The following is a 19,740-nucleotide window of genomic DNA, read 5'->3' on the forward strand; positions in this document are numbered from 1 at the left end:
ACCACCTGCTGCAATGCACCCTGAGCCCTGCCACATGCACAAGGGAGGACCTTCTTGCAGCAACACCAGAGGCACTCCAAGTGGCCAGATACTGGTCAAAAGACATTTAATCAACTCTCATACTCACAAATTCTGTAATCTGCTTGTTTGCTTTGTTTCTGTTAGAAATGTAATATAATTTGACTGGTTGTTCTGACACGACAAATAATAAAATAATAAAAATCCTGTATAAGCCATCTATAATCATGGGGAACCTGTTTGTAAAACTGCTCCTTTTCAATTAAGTTTTTGAGCTGCTGGAAGTCATTTATCTCAGCGCCTCTGATCCAACTCTTAAAATATTGTGCCTGCTTGGAGGCCAGTTGAGAATAACTCTCATATTTTTCTTTTTTGATCGTCCTGAACTTCATCCTATAAAATTCAGGCATCAGCTGTAATTTCTGTTGGACTTGTTGTTTGAACTTAGAGTAATCTCTATGTTCTGTCTCTGCCATGTCGCTGTAAATCTCCAGGAGTTTACCACAAATCTGTGGCCTTAAACATGCCATCCATTTTTCCTCAACAACATTGAGGAAAAATCTTTCAAAAGAAATTAAAAACTTTTCCACATTATCTTCTTTATTATATTTTGGGAATTTTCTCAAAATACGATCCATAGGGATCTCCTCTTGTCTCTCCTGTAGATTTATTTGGGCTTGAGGAAGAGTTAGACGCTGTTTTTCAATTTCTTATTTTTATTGTGAAAATTTTCTTTTTACTGAGAGATAGAGAACAAAAGAAAGAGTAGAGAGTAGACAATAATATACAAAAGCAGAAGAAAAAACAAAACAAAACTATATAATAATAATAATAATAATAATAATAATAATAAGGAAAAGTGTGAAACACCCTATACCTCCCCCCAGTGTCTTGACTTCCCATAGTCTTCAAAGAGTCCATGTTACATTTGGTGATAAATTTGTCCTTCTATAGTTACATTTCCGGCGTTGCTTCGATGTATAGTTCTTCAAATGCTGGATATATCTATTATCAATGTCATCTTCTTTTTTGCTTTAATGAAATCTTTGAAACCCACCCAGTTTGTCTTTTTTGGTGAGTTATTCAAATGTTGGGATAAACAATCCATTTGGATAATATCAAATATTTTTAGGATCCAGTTTTCGATTGTTGGTGCGTCTTTTTGTTTCCATATTTTGGACAAATTTATCCTGGCAGCTGTGCTTAACAGGAAGAACATTTTGTCTTGATTCGCATTGAATTTTGAGTATGAAATGCCCAAGAGGTACATTTCTGGCAATTGTGGGAAGTTGATTTTTAGATTTTTTTTTTTTTTGTATTGCTAGATGTATTTCTCTCCAGTATTTCCTAATTTTTTTACAGGTCCACCATTGGTGGAAGTAGGTCCCTATCTCTTTTTGGCATTTCCAACATTTGTTTGATATGTTTTTACTAAATTTGGAATTTTTTTCTGGGGAGTAGTGCCACCTAAAGAATATTTTATACCAGTTTTCTTTTAGGTCGCTGGCGACTGTATATTTTAGTTTGGTGTTCGAAATTTCCTCCCATTGTTTTATTAGGATGTTATGCCCAATATCTTTTGCCCATTTAATCTGGCAATCCTTAATTGTTCTTCTTCGGTTGCCCAGCATAGGAGTTGTTTATATAATAATTTAATTAATTTCCTTTCTTTTTGCATGATTATTTCCCAAATCCCTTGCTCCTGGCAGAAGCCTTGTTTTTCATCTATTTTGAAGCTTTGGTGTAATTGGTGATATTGCAACCATGTGAGTTTAGCATTTATTTGTTTTATTTCCTCTATTGATTTTATGGTGAGTTTTTGGTCATCTGTAATTTTTAAGATTTGTTTGTATGTTAGGCAATTTTCACTGCTTAATTCCCTCTTGTGCCTTGCTTCTATTGGGGAAATCCACACTGGTATTTTATTATATATTCTTGGTTTATACTTTTCCCATGTTTTGATTAATGCAGCCCTTATATAATGATTGCTAAAAAAAAAATTCCACTTTCCTCTTATTATATCAAATATACCTATGCCATCCTGATCTAAGATCGAATCCTTCTAAAGTTAGTAATTTTTGGTTTTTTAATGTGGTCCATTCTTTAAATCCTACCAAATTACAAGCTTCGTAATATGCTTTGAAATTTGGAAGTCCCAGTCCACCTTTTTTTTTATCTGTAAGGATTTTGTAATTAATTCTGGCTTTTTTATTTCTCCATATAAATTTGGTTATATCCGAGTTCCACTTTTTAAATAAGTGGTCGTTTCTTATGATTGGTAGTGCTTGAAAGAGGAAAAGGAGTTTGGGGAGTATATTCATTTTAATAGTTGCGATTCTGCCTAAAATGGAGAGGTTTTGGAGATTCCATCTGTCTATATCTTTTTTTGATATTTTTCCACAGAGTTTCATAATTGTTCTTTAGTAAATTAATATTGTTTGGTGTTATGATAACGCCCAGATATTTTATTTTGTTTTCAATTTTTAGGCCTGATTGTTCTTGCAATAATTCTTTGGATTTTTTGTCCATGTTTTTGACTAACATTTTAGTTTTTTGTTTATTGATTTTGAATCCCGCCAAATTTCCAAATGTTTCAATTTTCCTTAACCAATCATTTATACTTGTTAAAGGATCTTCCACAATACATACTACGTCATCAGCATAGACTTTTAATTTAAACTGATATTTCCGGATTTTTATTCCATGTAATTTTGGATCATCATTTAAGTTTTTAATCATTGTATCCATTATTAATATAAACAACAGTGGGGATAATGGACAGCCTTGGCGTGTTCCTTGGCTAATTTGTATTGGGGTATTCAATTCCTGCCCATTTATAATTAAGGTGGCTTCTTGTTTCGTATAAATAGCCTCCACTGCGTTACTGAATTTGTGGCTGATGTCTATTTCTTTTAGTAGCAGCTTCAAGTAATCCCAGTTAATTTTGTCAAATGCTTTTTCCGCATCAACAAATAAAAGTGCAAGCTGTTTTTCATTATGTTTTTCGTAGTACTCAATGGTATCTATATGCATCCGGGTGTTGTCTTTTATTTGTCTATTTGGCAAAAATCCTGTCTGTTCTTCGGAAATCCAATCTTTTAAAAGGTTTTTTAGTCTATCGACCATAATACTTGTAAATATTTTATAATCATTATTTAATAATGAGATGGGTTGGAAGTTTTTAATCTCGGTTGAGTCCATGCCTTCTTTCTGAATTAGTGTTATGTTGGCTTCTTCCCAGGACTTGGGGATTATTTTGTTTTCCAATATGTTGTTTAGTATTTGTTGCAATAGTGGGCTTAATTCATCTTTGTATCTTTTGTAAAATATGGAAGTATAGCCGTCTGGGCCTGGTGCCTTATTGTTTTTTAATTTTTGAATTGCCATATCTATTTCTACCATCGTTATTGGGCCGTTAACTAGTTCCCTCTGTTTATCTGTAAGCCTTGGTAAATTTGATTGGCATAAGTATTCTGTAATACGTTCTTTTGATATATTGGTTGCTTTATAAAGTTCTTTATAAAATTTAGTGAACTTGTTTATAATATCATTACCCTCTGTGTAAATTCTCCCTTCTGATTGTATCTTCGTAATAAATTGTTTTTGTTTACGTTCCTTTAATTTTTTTTGCCAACCATTTGCCAATCTTATTTGCATTTTGTAAATAGTTTAATTTCAAATATTTCATTTGCTTGTCTAAGTTTTTGGTTTTTTAAGTATCTCTAAATGTAATTTCGTTTTTTTTATCTTTAGGATTCTTTTTTAGTATTTGTTCATCTTTGTCTAATTCTTCCATAATTCTTTTGGATTCTTTATTTCTGTTTGCCTTTTTAATAGTTTCTTGTTGAATAAAATAACCTCTCATCACTGCCTTCATAGCCTCCCACTGAGTAATTTTAGATGTTTCAGCCTTGTTATTTAGTTGTAAGTATTCTTGCAGTAATTTTCTATTTCTTTCGATATCTTTTTCAGATGTCAAGAGATTATCTTTTAGCTGCCATCTGAAGGAAGTTTTTCTCCCCCTTATTGTTTTCAATTTCTAACTCCGTTTTTCGTAATTCAGCCTGCCTAACTCCCTCCTCTGCCTCCAACTCCATTTGCCTCCTGTGGGCTTCCATTTCTGTCTGTCTCTTTTGAGCTTCTATTTCAATTTCCCTTTGTCTTGCCCGGTCCTGTGCCTCAATTTCCAATTTCCTTAACTCTAGTTGATATTTGAGTTGTAATTCAGATGTAGGAGTTTGTTCTGAGTCTGAGCTTCCCTCTTCTTGATAAACCTCAACTTTCTTGGTTAATTTGCTTTGCTTCTTAGTCGCCATCTTTTAGGTTAAACTTTTACCTCAGGATTTTCTTTTTGGCGATCTTTAGGCATTAAATCAGATATTACACGTATCCCGTCGTCTGCCACCAATTGTGAAGGAGCTGGGCAATGATCAATGTGAGGAAAGCTGGGCAATGATCAATATCAGCTTAAGAGTTGGTTTATAAAGGGACTATTAATTACAGAAGTATTTACTTATTTGATAGCATAGCATTTAATGTCCCTGATTTGGTCTTACTTCTTATGTAGGGCTGTTTGTCTTAGAAGAAACTGTATCAGGCAAGGCTTGAGGAAAACAGTAACAAATTTATTTAAAAGGAGTATAACAGATTCAATATTACTTCTCTAGAGGCACAAATCTTGATAGGTTACATCTATAATGGTTCTTGAATAACTTTAGGTTATTCAAGACATCAAAAGGTTTCTTTGAGTAGATATATCTTTCTTCAACAAGCGTTCTTTTACTACGAATAAGCCACCTGACTTATCTAACTATATTGGCTCACAGTCAAACCCTGTTTCTTAATATTAAAGAATCAGTCTTTCCTAAAGTTCTCTAACTATAGGATTCCTGCTGGTTTTCCACACACCTCAGGATCAACTACCTCTCCTATAACTCTTTGGTCACAGACTCTTCCCTGTTTCTCCCACTAGAGAAATCAGTCCTTTCTGCAACTCTAACGGTCACAGACTGCCTATTTCAAACAGCTGTGCAGCTAGGTGACAGTTGGCTCCACCCCTGTTGCTATGGCAACTCAGGCCAAGCCAGCCACCATCTCTAACAAAATATAATTCTACATACTTACCATTTATTAACTACTGTTTAAACAACACATAACCATAGGAATAAAATTACACATCGCCACAGGCACCTTTCAAAGCATTGCTTTGGAGGGAATATTTCTGTCTCAAAGCTCCAGATCTTCAAGGGAGGAATTTCAAAAGCAAAGGTGGAGCTCTAGATCCAGATGTTTGGCTGCATTCATTGCAAGAAGGAATGAGGAGGAGGAAATGGAGGCTTTCCCACATCTTCTGCCAGCTAGTGCTCCAAAATGCTCCTTCCTTTCAGATCCTGGGCTCATTTCACAGGGATTTTAAGCCCTAATTACATTGTCACATTTTGCATTGCAATTGCCACCCACTCATGCTTCCAACAACAAGGAAAATGAATACATTTACAACATAGATTTAATGGTGCCACTTTAACTGCCTTTGCAATTGTGGGAGTCATAGTTTTGCAAGGCCTGGAGCCGCCTCTGTCAAAGAAGGCTGGGGCCTCACCAAACTACAACTCTTAAGATCTCTTAGCACTGAGCCACAGCCATTCAAGTGGTGCTAAACTGCATCCATTCTGCAGTGTAGATGCACCCTTTTTGTCTCAGTTTGACTCTGCTTTAAATGTCTTGGCTCAAGTGAGAGTTGTAGTTTGGCGAGTCACTGGCACTATTTGGCAAGGAAGGCTTTAAAGGCCTTGTCAACTCCCAGGATAATGTAGCATCGAGTCACAGAGGTTTTGTAATATTGTGCCATCAATCCATCTGGACCTGGAGTCTTTCCTGTTTACATCTCTTGAGAAATCTCCACATTATATCAGTTCATCAAGGCTCTTCGAAGGTCTTTTCACGCTAAATATCTTTCTGAATCTTTTTTAAAATGAAGATTGTGGTATTAAATCCACAGTGTAGATGGCTCCATTACTGTTTGGTCTAAATCCTGGAGCACAGGGACAAATATAAAGGTTGCTTACCTGTAACTGTATTTCTTCGAGTGTCCATCCGTGAAATTTGCACCTATGGGTTTTCCTGTGCACCTACGCAGCAATCCGGAACATTCTAAAGATTTAATGAATTTTTAAATGATTTTTTAATGACAATATAGGCCCCGCCCATCTCCCACCCCCCTGGTTAATAGGCTGGAGGCGTGGCTTGGCCCGGTAGTTCCCTAGCGCTAAATAGCAGCTATATGGGGCATGACAGTGGGGAGGACGGGCGGGTTATGCGAATTTCACAGATGGACACTTGAAGAAATACGGTTACAAGTGAGCAACCTTTATTTATTCTTCCTGTCCTCTGTGAAATGTGCACCTATGGGTGAATAGCAAGCTACTGACCTGGAGGTGGGTCATGCCACACAGGAGAAGAGAACAGCTCTGTCAAAAGCGGCATCTTTCTTTCCATGAATGTCCAGTTTGTAGTGAGAGACAAATGTTGATGGCGTAGACCAAGTCGCTGCTCTACAGATTTGCTCCAGAGACACTCCCCGTAAGAAGGCCTGGAAGATGGACACTGAGCGGGTTGAGTGGGCCACCAGGTGAGGTGGTGGTTCTTTGCCTGCCAATTGGTAGGCGAGGTGGATCGCCGAGACAATCCATGAGGCTAATCCCTGAGAGGTGACAGGGTGGCCTAATGTGTCTTTCCTATATTTTAAAAAGAGCTTAGGTGATTTCCTATAGGAAGCCGTCCTATGTAAATAAAAGGAAAAAGCCCTTTTAACATCAAGGGAGTGTACAGTAACCTCCAACTGTGACGTTGAGTTAGGGGGAAAAAGCCGGGAGAATAATATCTTGTGACATGTGGAAGTAGGAAACTATCTTGGGGAGGAACATGACGTCTGTCCAGAGGACTACTTTATCTTCATGGAATCTAATATAAGGTGGGTCTGACCGGAGAGCCGTGAGCTCACTAACCCTCCTAGCAGAGGTAACAGCTACAAGGAACGCCATCTTCCATAAGAGATAGGAAATATCATTGGAAGCCATGGGTTCAAATGGCAGCTTCGACAATTGAGATAGCACTAGTTCTAGGCTCCACTGGGGGGAGGGGAGGGAAGAAGGGGGATGGGTACTTTTGTAACCTTTGAGAAACAATTGGACCAAATGGTTCTGAAAAAGGGACGGCAAGCATTTAACCGAGGAGAGGGAGGAGCATTTATTTATTTATTTATTTGTTTGTTTTATTATTTAAACTTATATGCCGCCACTCCCCTGGGGCTCGGAGCGGCTTACAAGAATAGCTAAAATCTAACAAAGTTTAAAAGCAATTTAAAACAATTTAAAAACAACAGTATCAAACATTAAAAGCCTGTCGGAACAGGTATGTCTTACATGCCCTGCGGAAAGCTGGTAAGTCCCGCAGGGCACGAACTTCAGGTGGCAGAGCATTCCAGACTAATGGAATCAGAGAGGTGTACAAGAAGATCTAGTACTACCGGTATGAGGGCTGTATAAGGGTCATATTCATTTGTTTCAGTAAATGATGTGAAAAGGGACCATTTATAGGCATAGGATTTTTTGGTGGCGGTTTGTGGGCTGCAAGGAATATATGTGATACTTCTTTGGATAAGTTTAGCATGGCCGGATCCTCCACGCCGTTAGGTGAAGGGACTGGAGGTCTGGGTGGAGCACTAGACCGTTCTCTATCAAGAGAAGGTCCGGTATCTGTTTGAGGTGGAGGAATTCCTTGTTGGAGATTTGGAGCAGTGGGGCAAACCAATGTTGCCTGGGCCACCAAGGGGTGATCAGGATGCAATCTGAGCTGTCCTGGATTATCTTGGCTATGACTTGAGATATGAGTGGGAGGGGCGGGAACATGTAAAGGAGACCTGGAGACCACTGGAATAGGAATGCATCTCCGAGGCAGCCTGGGGATGCGTGAGGGTGGAGTCTTGCGCAGTAAAGCGGGCAATGGTTGTTTACTGGTGATGTAAAGAGATCTATTCTGGGTGTGCCCCATTTCTGTGTGATGAAGCTGAATTGATCTGGGTGGAGGTGCCACTCATGATTGTTTTTTGCCGTTCTGCTCAAGGAGTCGGCCAGTGTGTCGTCTTGTCCTGGGAGGTATATGGCTGAGAGGAGGATGTTCCTCTGAATGCACCACTCCCAGATGCGTATTGAAATCATGAGTAGTGTCTGTGAGCGTGTTCCCCCTTGCTTGTTGATGTAATATTTGACTGACATGTTGTCTGTCACAATTTGGATCATGCAGTTGGATATGATACGAACGAAGGCCCGAAGGGCCTTCTCTACTGCCATCAGTTTGAGGGCATTGATGTGAAAACAGGGGTCTTGAGGGGACCAATGGCCGCTGACTTTGAAGCCCTTGAGGTGTGCGCCTCAACCCGAGTTAGAGGCATCTGTTGTGAGGGACATGGAAGGATGGGGTTGGTGGAATGGCATCCCCAATTGAACATTGTACTGCTTTGTCCACCATGTGAGTGATTGAAGGACACTGAGAGGTGGATATAGGATTCACGACTGGGAGTCGCGGAGGGGATCAAACGATCTGATGAACCAATTTTGAAGGGGTCTCATCTTGAGACGGGCATGTGGAGTGATGTTTGTGGTGGAGGACATATGTCCAAAGATAGATTGGATAGCCCAGGCTGAGGCTTGCTGGGATCGTTGGAGGTCGATGATGGCTCATTAGAGATTGAGGAATTGGTCTTCTGGGAGGAAAGCTCTTTGTAGTGTAGAGTCTATGATGGCTCCTATGAACTGGATGCGCTGAGTGGGCTGGAGAAGGGATTTCTCTTGGTTTATGACCAGGCCGAGATCCTGTAAAAGAGATAAGGTGTAATGAGTGTCACTATTCAACTGGGACTTGGAGGAAGAACACAATAACCAGTCGTCTAGATACGGGAAGACCGTAATCCCCTGTTGGCGGAGGTGTGCAGCTATTACCGCCATGCATTTTGTAAACACCCTGGGAGCCATTGATAGTCCAAAGGGAAGGGGGGTGAACAAAAAAAGGTTGTGTTGTATTGCAAAGGTGAGGAATCTATGGTGTGATTGTCTAATTGAGATGTGAAAGTAGGCATCTTTTAAACCCATCATTGCCAGCCATGCCCCCTCTGGAATGAAAGGAAGTATGTTAGGGAGAGTGACCATGCAGAATTTGTGTGGGGTGATGAAGGTGTTGAGTTTGTGAAGATTGAGGATGGGGCATAGTCTCCCATCTCTTTTGTCTACCAAAAAGTATCGGGAGAAGAAGCAGGAGCTAGCTTCTTGGGAGGGGGTGGGAGAGATAGCTCCTTTGTGGAGTAGAGATTTTACTTCTTGCCAGACAGTATGGGATGGTTGGGTAAGGAGGACATGTCCTACAGGAGGGTAGGTGTCAAATTCTATCGCATATCCTGTCGATGATATCCAGTACCCAGGTGTCTGTAGTGATGGACTGCCAAATTGGTAGAAAGTTGTGTAGTCTGTCTAGGTATGTGAGATGTTGAGCAGTGGTCAGGGGGAGAGGGAGGGAGGGGGAGGTCATGTTAAAAACGGCGTTTGTTCTTTGTGGGCCTGGTCCCATGGTACTGACCTCTGGAGGGAAGCTGGGGGCGTCTCGCAGCTGTAGATGGAGCATATGGTCTCTGCCGTCCTCTATAGAAGGAGGTGTTGAATGGTCTATTGTAGTATTGGGGTCGATAGTAATAGGGGCCCCAACGTTGGTGTTGGTAGGTGTAAGGTTGTTGGTCATACTTATAGACTGTGTGTTTCATCTTGTGTGAGTGTTCAAGTTGTGAATCAGTTTCAGGATTAAACAATCCTGCCTCATCCATAGGAAGGTCCTCAATGAGGGTTCTCTGGGACTGTGAAAGAATGGCAGCCCTGAGCCACACATGCCTGCGTAGGGCTACTGACCCTGCTATAAGCTTGCCTGAGGTATCAGCTGTGTGCTTTGCCAGATCTTTTTGGAGGCATGATAGTAGCAAAGCTTCTTGTTTAAAGCTTTTGCTAGTGGTTGTTCAGATGGAGGTAGTAGGTCCAAATAGGGCGAAATTTTGTCCCATAAGAAGGTTTGATAGACACTCATATAAACTCCATAGTGAGCCATGCGTGCGAAAAGGCATGCTGAGGAGTAGAATTTTCTTGCCATAGCATCCAATTTTCCCTTCTTTGTCAGAGGGGGAAGATTGGTTTCTTTGTACAGGTTTTGGTTGAGCATCAGTTACTACAGAGTTTGCTTTAGAAGAACCATAGCTGGAGCAACTCCTGTATTTTTAAGAATTTTAAGTAAGTAAGATAAAGTGGGCAACACAGTGGATGCAGGTGCTTGTTGTTCAACTGATGTAAAACATGTATCTGAAACTGTATCAGTTGGTTGAGGTGTGGAGAGATTCAGGACTCTGGATAGTTGTACTAAAAGGGCTGAGAATTTTTTGAAATCTTCCAATTGTTGAGGAGAGTCTGGGTGAGTATCTTGGGGGATAGGAGTATCTGTGGATTCCAGATCAATAGTTTCTGAGTCTGGGTGAGGTGGGAGGGGTGGATCCGAGGGAAGGGGTTGGGGCTTTGGGTCAGCATGGTGTTCTGGAGGCTGAGAGAGTGTAGCAGTGGGAGGTGTACGGGGTGGTTGTGGGTATCTAGGATCATGTAACCATCACGCTTTTAAGACACAACTTTCTGTAACAGCCAAGATATTGATGCATTTGTACCCATTCTAAATAATAAACTTTGTTGATTATTGTTCATCAAAACCTGACTCAAGTGTGCCTCAAAGTCTGAAGATTACAAAAGCAACTTTTGAAGAAACTAATGGTGACAGCATACTTTCAAAGTAAATAAAAAAAATTTGGTTAACCCTTGACAATTGGTGGTCGCTCTATATATTGGTGGCAGCATTGATTAGTGATCTGAATAGATTCTTTATAATTTGGTCTCCAGCGATTGAGATCGATTTGCTAGATTCGTTATAATTTGGTGGCAGCAAGTGGGATCTGATTTATCCGATCGTTATATTTGGTTTGCAGTGGTGTGGATTGTGTAACACCTAAATCCAGTACATTTTAAGATAATCCTGCGGTAAATTTTTACCAAAAATTGATATTTTGAAATTACCTCAGAGAAAGAACATCACTAGCGCCATTTTGAAATACAATAGACACCATGGCACCTCCCAAAGCAAAGAAGGGTACTTCTGAGGAATCAGAAAGAAAGTGAGATAAATTGCTCCTCCTAAAAACAAGAAAGCTGGAACTGAGAGAGAAATGGCAGAGGAGGTAGCACAGGAACATGAGAGTCAGCAGCAGACAGTTAGCTCAGAAGAACAAAAGGAGGCTGAGAAAGAAAGCATAGCTGATTTAAAGAGTGAACATGAGAAGTTGACTATGGCAATAGAAAAGTTGAATCAAGGCCATGTACATGAAGCATACATGATTTTGAAAGATACAGAGTTGCTGAAGAGTTCCGCAAATTTAGTTTTGACAACAGCGACATGTTTGAGGGAAGTAGGAGATTTAGACAGTGCTATAGAAGTTGTGGCACAGGCTGTTGAGTGGCACCAGGAGTTTCAGCCAGGGACTCCAGGCCATTTGTCCCTCATCAAGAGAGCCAAGGTGCTAGCTGAGGTTGCTAGAAAGGTGGCTCAGGAGGATGAGAAAGACAAAGATGGCGGAGCTGACTCTGGGCTGGATGGCATGGCTAAGGGAGTGGTACAGAAAGTTACCAAGGGGCCCATCATGGTTACCAGGGAAGCTAGAGCCAGTGAAGAGAATATAGAAACAATGGGTCTTGCAAGACAAGTGATAAACTCTGAGGAGAAAAAAGAATCCTTGACCTTAAAAGATGTATTACCTTCAGCTCCACGTAAAGAAATTGCCTATGCCGAGCTTATTGACAAAGGCAATGAAATACAATCAAAAGAGAAAGCTGAAGAAAAGCAGAGTCTTGATTTGACAGTAGAAACTGATGAGAGTTCAGAATATCCAAGGGCCTTCTGTGAAGCAAAGTTCCATACACCTGAAAGACTAGTTGAAGTTATGATAACTTCTAAACATGATTCCTTCACTATAAAGGTTCCAGAAGATCGCACAAAAGAACTTTTAAAGATCGGAACTGTCGTTGAAGTTAAGAATCTAGGTGAACCCTATCAAAAAGCTGTCATCAACAATTTGACTAAAGCAAGCTCATATAGTATAACAGTTCATGGTGAAGATAAGAAGACTCTCAAACACTCTTTACTCCATCAAAAAGAAGAGAAACATTTTGTTGAGAGTAAAACATTAGATCAGCTCCTCCTTACTAAACCTGAACATTTCTATATGCCTATAACTGAAAAGAAAATAAGCAGAGAAAGAAGATCTAATCATACACCAGAGAAAGATGGAAAAAAACCAAGCTGATGGACTGTTAAGAGAAATAATATACACTGACTATGTTAATGGTGATAAAATGAAAAATCTACAATTTCCAGCTTCGGAGGTTCGTCCAGACTACAGTGATGAGATTGCAATGAAGAGAGAAGGTGTTCTTGTTCATTCTTCCAACGGTGGCGAGTTCTCCTCAATGCCAAGAAAAGATGTTCGAGGAATTCCAGATTCTTCACAACAACATGATGCTACGTTGAAGCAAGTCTCATTTCAAGCCTTAGAACTGAATAAAAGCAGAACTGGTCCTGATAATTGGAAGACCAGGTGGAAAGAGGATAACTCCAGCAGTGGAGAGGAGAAAGGAGAAGAATGTGGTACTGTGGGGAATATATTGACCGGTTGTAATTTGAGACTGAGTAGCAAGGGAAGTAGAATTGGAATTGGGTAAAAGAAAAAGGAAAAAAAACAACAACTTTATTCTCTACAAGGGCCAGACCAAATAACACATTGAGTAATGAAAGTGTTAATGTAGAAAGGTAATGTAAGTATAATGTAGTGTAATGTTTTAAAAATGGTTAACCTATTTCATTGTAGACGTATGAAATGTATGGTGTCATTACAACCGTGTATTGTATATGTTTTATACAATAGATATATGGTATAAATACATTATATTGAAGTGTGTTAGGTATGTAGGTTTTGCAATAGGCAAAGAGCATTTACAAAGTCACTGTATGAATATAGAGATGTTTGGATAGATTGTTTATAAGAATGGAGGAAACTTCCTACTACAGTGTTGTGACCTCATGGAAGACAGAAATACTCTTATTAATGAAATAACTTGTGATTGGATACAGAGACTTGAATCTCTCCAAATTATTTAGAGTTGTTCATAAGTTTAGGAGACTTGATTATATTAAAAGATTGATATATGTAAAAATATTGAGATTGTATGTCCATAGAATATCAGGAGAAGATCAGGTCAAGAGCACCGAGTTAATTGGATGGAGTTTGGCACTTCAAGGTTATGATTTTGAGGTGAAACATATAAAGGGCACTCAAAATGTCATCGCAGATACATTGTCCAGAGCCATGAGTTAAAATTAGAATCCAGGATTGGAAAAGGTATTGTGTTTGCTATGATAGATTGTTTATATGCATAACTGTAATGTATTTAACATGTTTTTTTCCCCACAGGAGTGTATTTATTGTGTATAATGTTTTGATTGCTTGATATGTAATAATAATCTTTGCAAATGTGGTTATTGCAGAATATATTTAGATGTGTTGTTTACTATAGGGAAGGTAGACAGATTAGTTAGAGGGTCTAGTTAGACTTAGGATATTAAGTTAGGTTTTGCTTCGGAAGAGGTTGGTAAACCTCTTCACTCCGCAAAACATCTTGAGATGGGGAGGGATGTAAAGAACCCTTACCTTATTATAAGCCAGGATGGAGGGCCTAGAAAAGCCTGTAAGCTTAGTGGGATTAGTTATGGGCAAGGCGAAACATCAGCTGCCATTTTAGAATAGGGAAGACGCCATCTTAGAGAGTTTCAGAGAGGGGTGTGTGTCTTAGGCATTAGACAGCAGGGAATGGCCGGGATTGGTGGAGAAAGGGGGGGGGTGGAGTTTAGGAGACTCTGAAAGGGGAAAAAAAGGAGTGTTTGAAGTTATAGAGAGTTGTTGGAGTTTGGGGTTTGAAGAGAAAGGGTGTTTAGGAGTGCAGTGGTGTTAAGGGTTAGAAGAAAAGGCAAAGGCTTAGCCAGAAGTTTGCCAGCAGGGTAGCTAAAGCAAACTAACAGCTATTAGGAGAATAGGTGGGTAGTAGCAGTATAGAACTAGGATAAGTTTATCTGGGCTACTGAAGAATTTCTGGCAGAGATTTCAGTCCTGTTAGGATTCTTGTTGTTGGAGGGAGAGAAGAATCTGTTAAATAACAAAAAACAGAACTATTCATGTAATCATCACGCTTTTAAGACACAACTTTCTGTAACAGTCAAGATATTGATGCATTTGTACCCATTCTAAATAATAAACTTTGTTGATTATTGTTCATCAAAAACCTGACTCAAGTGTGCCTCAAAGTCTGAAGATTACAAAAGCAACTTTTGAAGAAACTAATGGTGACAGCATACTTTCAAAGTAAATAAGCCTTTTAAAATTTGGTTAACCCTTGACAATTGGTGGTCGCTCTATATATTGGTGACAGCATTGATTAGTGATCTGAATAGATCTTTATAATTTGGTAGCAGCGAGTGAGATCTGATTTATACGATCGTTATAAGGGGCATTGAATCCCCTGGCATGGGATAAGGTGGGGGGGGGGGATAAAGATGGTAGGGGTATTCTTGGTAAGGGTAATAGTGCTCCGGAGAAAAAGAACAGACCCTTTTGGGGTGGGGGGAGGGAGCCGGGGGATCATCCTGGTTAGGGGATGGGGAGCGATGGCGCCGTCGGGAAGATTGCGCAGGTCTGGGTTGAGTGGGGGGAGGAGTTTCCCACGGTACCGGGGACTCAGGCATCTCTGGAGAAGGAGGTGGGGAGGATTGGGAGGGGGGAAGAGGAGGAGGAGAGATCGAAGGATCGGCTGTAGAATGAGCTTCCAGAATAATATGCAGATCAAGGAGCTCAAGCGGGGGAATTTGGGAAGGATCTTCCATTTCAAGCAGGGTAGGTAAAGGCTCCTGGAGATGGAGGTTGGGGCATTGGTTCCAGTGCATGGGGGCTCAAGGGTTGGTCGCCAGTGAGTTGCCATCCCTTTTTCTGTTTATTTGATTTTTCAAATCAAATCAACCCATAGGTGCGCATTTCAAGGAGGACACGAAGAATAAACACTTTGCTGAACATCTTTCATTTGGAATCATAGAATTCTAGAGCTGGAAGGGACCTCAAGGACCATTTAGTGCAACCACATGTATGTGTATATGTGTATGTATATATGTGTGTGTGTGTATCTATAAAAAAGGTAAAGGGTCCCCCTGACATTAAGTCTAGTCGTGTCCGATTCTGGGGTTTGGTGCTCATCTCCATTTGTAAGACAAAGAGTATATCTATATCTATATATCTCATAGAATCCTAGAGTTGTGAGGGACCCCAAGAGCCATCCATTCCAACTACGTGTATGTATGCCAATATGTAAATGTGTTATATGAACATATATATACATATAGAGATCTATATCTATATATAGATAGATATTAGGCCTGTCGATTTTAGTTCATTAATTCGTTTTTCGGAATTTATTCGTTATTTTTAGCATATCCGACGCGATTTCAAAACATTTTTTCAAACCCAGAAGGGTTTAAAAATATCGAAACAGCAGCCCCATTTTTTTTACGAGCTTCAGCTCGTCTCGTTAATGGGATGGAGGCTGCTGAGTGCTGCTGGTGCCTGCCCTTTCCCTTTCCCTGCTTCACCTACGGAAAGCCTGAAGGGACATACTTTCTTCCTCAAAAAAAATACGTATTGAATACTTGCTTGGTCTGTGAAGCTTGGTTGGCAGGTTGAGGGCGGCGTGTGTGGGGAGGGAAACTGATGGTCAAGGCGAAGGCAGGGGAGAAGGGCGCGCGCGAAAGGGAGGGAGATGTGATTGGCCGGCGGGGCAGATGATTGACAGAAACAGGAGAAGGTCGTTGCAGCCAAGCGAAGAGAGAGAGAGGAGGGCGCCCTCCTCCTCCTCCTCCTCCTCCAGCTGGGAAGAGAGCAAGCGAAGAGAGAGAGAGAGGAGGGCGCAGCAGCCCGAGCCGATCGGATGGCGCGCGCTCCTGCGCCCTCCTCTCTCTCTCTCTTCGCTTGCTCTCTTCCCAGCTGGAGGAGGAGGAGGAGGAGGAGGGCGCCCTCCTCTCTCTCTCTCTTCGCTTGCTCTCTTCCCAGCTGGAGGGGGGGGAGGAGGAGGGCGCCCTCCTCCTCCTCCTCCCCCTCCAGCTGGGAAGAGAGCAAGCGAAGAGAGAGAGAGAGGAGGGCGCAGGAGCGCGCGCCATCCGATCGGCTCGGGCTGCTGCGCCCTCCTCTCTCTCTCTCTTCGCTTGCTCTCTTCCCAGCTGGAGGAGGAGGAGGAGGAGGAGGGCGCCCTCCTCTCTCTCTCTTCGCTTGGCTGCAACGACCTTCTCCTGTTTCTGTCAATCATCTGCCCCGCCGGCCAATCACATCTCCCTCCCTTTCGCGCGCGCCCTTCTCCCCTGCCTTCGCCTTGACCATCAGTTTCCCTCCCCACACACGCCTCAACCTGCCAACCAAGCTTCACAGACCAAGCAAGTATTCAAATACGTATTTTTTTTTTGAGGAAGAAAGTATGTCCCTTCAGGCTTTCCGTAGGTGAAGCAGGGAAAGGGATTGCTCACGCCGTAGAGCAGTAAAGATGGCGGCGCCCAGGAGAGCAAAGTGATAGCGTTCTGGAGGGGGATCTTTTGGCCAAGCAGGTAGGTGGCTCCTCATAGTTACTCAGGCTATTTATTATAATAATAAATAATAAAGGTGGGAAAGAGAGAGAGAAATATGTTTACTAGGCCTGTTTGATCAAGAAAAAAATTGTTTCTAAAATGTTTTGTAAATATTTACGAAATTTCGTAAATAACAAAACATTTTTTTGGAAAGTTTTGTAAATATTTTAAATATCGAAACAAAAAAACACCCCAATTACGAATTGATTTTAGAAACAAATTTTTTCTTGATCAAACAGGCCTAATAGATATATATATATATATACACACACACATACATATCATAGAATCCTAGAATTGTGAGGGACCACAAGAGCCAGCCAGTCCAACCATCTGTATGTATGGAAATATGTATGCATGTTATGATATGAGTGTGTGTGCGTGCGTGTGTACACACACACAAACACCCCTATATGTATAGCTTGTTTTAATGAATGGCTTATGTTACACAATTTGTTTTAACGACATTGTGCGCCGCCTTGGGTCCAACTGGAGAATGGTGGGAAAAATGCCCTAAATAAATAAATAAACAAACAAACACACACGCATATCATAGAAGCTTAGAGCTGTGAGGGACCTCAAAAGCCATCCAGTCCAACATATTTAAAAATGTATATACATATATAGATCTCTCTCTCTCTATATATATATATATCTATCTCTATATCTATGTATATAATAAAGGTGAAAGTTTGTATGCGGCAGACAAAAGTGTGGCGGTGCGACGGGAGGAGTATGTGCCAGCGTTTTGATTGGCCAGCCAGTGGTGCTATTTGCATATGGTCTCTGATTGGCCAGCTTCAATAGGAGCCCCTGGTGGAGAAAAGAGTTCATGGCAGAAACGGGGACATGAGAAGGAAATTTGCATATGGTCTCTGATTGGCCAGCCTCAATTCCAAGATTCCGAGATGACAAAGAGAGGAAAGGAAAAGGCCAGAGGGGGCTGAGTCAGACAATTACCAATACAGACCACACTTGGCACACAGAGCCCCCATGGCCCACTCGACATCCTACTGCAGTTTGGAGGAGGATGAACCATGGATGATGGGACTTGCAGTACCATCACTCACATTCTGAGACCGCTGTTAACCTCATCCAATGACTGATCAGGACCAAACTTGGCACATAGACCTCTCATGACCCTCTTTACGTCCTGGTGTGGATTGGCTAGGGATGGACCATGGATTATGGGACTTGCAGTACCTTTGCTCAATTCTTGAGACCACTGCAACCCTCATCCAATTACCGATAAAGACCAAACTTGGCATACTGAGTCTCCATGACGCACTCTACATCCTGGTGTGGTTTGGAGGAGGATGCACCATGGATGATGGGACTTGCAATACCTGCACTCCCTTCCTAAGACCAATACAACTGCCAACAATGATGGATCAGGACCACAATTTACACCGCATGACCCACTCTACATCCTGGTGCGGTTTGGAAGAATTTGACTATGGATGATGGGACTTGCAGTCACTTTACTCACTTCCTGAGACCACTGAGACCCTCGCCAATGACTGATCAAGACCAAACTTGGCACACAGAGTCCCCATGACCCACTCTACATCCTGGTGCACTTTCAAGGACGGACCATGGATGATGGGACTTCAAGTACCTCCACTCCCTTCCCAAGACTGCTGCAACCATTACTAATGTCCGATCAAGACCAAACTTGGCACACAGAGCCACCTTGACCCACTCTACATCCCGATGCTGTTTGGAGAAGGACGGACGATGGATGATGGGACTTCCAGTGCAGTTCAGGGCAGGATGGGCCACTAATGATGGGATTTGCAGTACCTTCACCCGATTCACTTCCCACAGAACATTGTAGCCCTTACAAATCACAGACCAGGCCCAAACTTGGCACACAGAGTACTCATGGCCCACTCTTCATCCTGATGCAGTTCTAAGGGGGATGGACCATGGATGATGGGATTTGCAGTATCTTTACTCACTTACTGAAACCACTGCGACCCTCATCCAATGACCAATGTCCACTTGCTGGATGCAGGAGACCACCCCGATGCTGGGGGGCACGTTCTGGCATCGCCAGGCCAATGCGATCAAGGCCTCACAGTTCAAGGCAGAGACCGGCTGGCCTTCCACCTCCAGGACTTGATCCCCGGTCGCAGGCCGGCCACCTGGGCACTACTCCCATCATCCACCATCAGGATGAAGCAGGGCCCGTTGCCACCAATCCGGAAGCCCAATTCCTCAGGCCAGCCTTTGTTGGTGATGCACATGGTGGCACCTGGGGAAGGATGCAGAAACTTTCTATCTATCTTTCTTTTACTTTCCTTTCTTCTTTCTTTCCTTCCTTCCTTCTGTTCTTCCTTGTTTGTGAGTCTTTCCGCTTTTCTAATCTCTTCCCTCCCAATTTGTTTCTTTTTTCTCTTCCCTCCTTTCTTTCCTCCGTTTGCTTGCCTTCCTTAGTTGTCTTCCTTCCTTGTCTTCCTTCTTTCTCTTCCTCCTTTCCCTCCCTTCACTTCCTTCCTTTCTTCTCTTCCTCCCTTTACTCCCCCTCACTCCCTCCTTTATCTTTTTCCTTTCCCTCTCTTCCTTCCTGCCTTCCTTCTGTCCCTTCCTCCTTTCCACCCGTCTTCCTTCTTTCTTCTTCCCTTCCTCCCTTTCTTCTTTCTCTTCCTCCTTTCCCTCCCTTCACTTCCTTCCTTTTCTTCCTCCCTTATTTTCCTTCCCCTCTTCTTTCCTCTGTCTTCCTTCTTTCTTTTCCTCCCTTCCCTGGCAGGAATTTCCTTGGGATCTGATGCTGTCAAGGGCTAAATTGGATTAGATATAGGGACTGAGCAATGGAGAAAGGCGCTAATGCCTTGAGGTCAGAAGGTGGCTGGAGAACCCTGGGGGTTTTTGGAAAGAGATAGT

The 19,740-nt window shown here is 41.8% G+C and overlaps 1 pseudogene; it reads right to left on the minus strand.

The window, feature by feature from the left end:
- The window catches only part of LOC137095558 (delphilin-like), a 125,722-nt pseudogene extending 106,619 nt beyond the window's left edge, over nt 1-19,103 (minus strand).
- Between the last annotated feature and the right edge of the window lie 637 nt (nt 19,104-19,740).

Source organism: Anolis sagrei, chromosome Y, assembly GCF_037176765.1.
Source record: "Anolis sagrei isolate rAnoSag1 chromosome Y, rAnoSag1.mat, whole genome shotgun sequence".
In the NCBI taxonomy this organism is placed as follows: Eukaryota; Metazoa; Chordata; class Lepidosauria; order Squamata; family Dactyloidae; genus Anolis; species Anolis sagrei.